Genomic DNA, 2,539 nt, shown 5'->3' on the forward strand with positions numbered 1-2,539 from the left:
TGTTTTTGTATTTGTTCTTTTTAGGGCCATACCTGCGGCGTAGGGAAGTTTCCAGGCTAGGGGTTGAATCGGAGCTATAGCTGCCGGCCTACGCCACAGTCACAGCAAACACGTGATCCGAGCCCCATCGGTGACCGATACCACAGCTCACAGCAATGCCAGATCCTTAACCCACTGAGCAAGGCCAGGGATTGAACCTGCATCCTCATGGATACTAGCTGGTTTCTCAACCCATTGAGCCACAACAGGAACTCCCATACTCGTCTTTGTTTAAAAACCTCTTGGTCTTGCCTCTTGCTCTGCACTGGGCTGATCACTTCTAAAGGACAGCACGCTGGTCTGAGCCCACCTCAAAGCCCAGGCTTTGGGCGGCGTTTAGGAGCGGGACAAGCGGGCTCACATGAGGACTGTGCCAGCATTCAGCCCCAGGACCTCCGTGCCACAGTGGTTGACATGCTCTTGTTTGCCTGGACCAGCTTACTGCAGCAGGCACAGGGCAGGTATCCCAAGTGGTAAGAGCTAATTATGTCCCCAAGGAGTAGTTAGAAGACAGCTAACCCCACACCTCCCCAGGGCTCTGATTAGCTGCTGCGCCCTCCACATCTTCCGATCATGCTCTTTATTAGATCGCTGTTGGCTTCCAACTAAGTTTAATTCAGCGTGTGTGTCTCTAAACATCCTGGATGATGCAGCGGACCTTTTCTAGAAACTGCGAGAGGTTTCTGAGGTCACCAGCTCAGGGGCTCTGAAAACCACGATGCGTGCTTCATCGGAGCTTTCCGGGGAACTGGCCCAGAAGCTTCTGCCAAAATCTTTGCAGACCGCTCCCTCTTTCTGTTCCCCAAGCGCCTCGTTTAGTTAAGTGGTTTTGTCTCCTTTGTGTTGCTTTGTAATTGGGGTGATTACTCATTCCTGTCATAAGACAAAACTGGGGGGAAGATGCTGGCTCAGGACCCCAAGTACGCTGTCCTGCAGGCTGCTGCCTTGCACCCTCTCTCTCTCTCTCTCTCTTTTTAGGGCCACACCTGTGACATATGGGAGTTGCCAGGCCAGGGGTCCAATCAGAGCTGTAGCTGCTGGCCTACACCACAGCCACAGCAACATGGGATCCAAGCCACGTCTGTGACCTACACCGAAGCTCATGGCAAAGCCAGATCCTTAACTCGCTGAGCAAGGCCAGGGATCGAACCCATGTCCTCATGGATGCTAGTCAGGTTCATTACCACTGAGCCATAACAGGAATACCCATCCTTTCTTTTAGATACTGTCTGAGTGCTTGACTTCTGAGATTTGAGAAGCCGGGTCAAGGTCAGCCAGTCCCAGCTGCCTCCTGGCCACTGTTCAGAAGTAATAGGCTCATTGTCATAATAGGGTCAGGCTTGGGGGGAAAGGCAGAGGGGGCTTTGCTTGCCAGCCAGGAGGAGGATGTCGCCAATCTGTGTACAGCACTTTCTAAGCAAAGCAGCCGTGGGCAGGGTGTTCTGTCTGGGTTCCTTTCAGACCAGCAGAGGTCATCTGAGATTGTGGCTCTTAAGAAGGTGGTCCGGGACCTGTGTGTCCAAGTAGGTGATGATTGGTGCTGGGGAAACACGGGGCCACTCGTGGCCCTGTCACACAGCATGCGGAGGCCCCCACATGTCACCAGAGGGGACATCCCCTCCAAGGAAGCCACGGCTTCCTCTCTCTGCACAACACTGCTGACACTGAACCATGGAGGTTTTTCCCTAAATCGATCAACACCAGCTGGGTGTCTCCAGTTCATTTAATCTAACACTATCCACCTCTCCGTGGAGTTGGCCTCAGGTTCCACAAGTGAAGGGCTCGGTCCCACAGCTCCTGCTTCCGATGCTAATCACAGGCCCGAGACTGCCCTGCTTCTGACCAATCGGTTATAAGTGGGGCCCCACCCAACCCTTTCCTCAAGTTCGATCATTTGCTCCAACGGCTCATAGAACTCAGGAAAGTGCATTACTTACTATTTCCCGTGTATTATAAAAGACGGCAGCTCAAAAACAACCAGATGATGGAGTTCCCGTTGTGGCGTAGCAGAAACGAATCCAACTAGGAACCATGAGGTTGCAGGTTCGATCCCTGGCCTCGCTCGGTGTTAAGGATCCAGCATTGCCGTGAGCTGCGTCGTGGTTCGCAGACGCAGTTCGGGTCTGATGTTGCTATGACTGTGGTGTAGGCTGGCAGCTGTAGCTCCAATTTGACCCCTAGCCTGGGAACCTCCATATGCCGAGAGTGTGGCCCCAAAAAGACAACAACAACGAAAAAGAACAACCAGATGGAAGGAATGTACAGGGCAAGGTAAAGGGGTGGAGCCTCCACACGCTCTCCAAATGTGCCACCTCACCCCCGCCCCCAGCACCTCTATGTGTTCCCCAGCCTGGAAACTCGTCGAACCCCATACTCCGGGGATTTGGGTGGAATCCTCATCACATAGCATGACTCAGTCTCCAGGTTCTCTCCTCTGCCCAAAGGATGGTGAGTGGGACCAACATTTCCAAGCATCTAATCATGGCCTGGGCTTTCGGGT

Source organism: Phacochoerus africanus, chromosome 14 (genome assembly GCF_016906955.1).
Source record: "Phacochoerus africanus isolate WHEZ1 chromosome 14, ROS_Pafr_v1, whole genome shotgun sequence".
Lineage (NCBI taxonomy): Eukaryota > Metazoa > Chordata > Mammalia > Artiodactyla > Suidae > Phacochoerus > Phacochoerus africanus.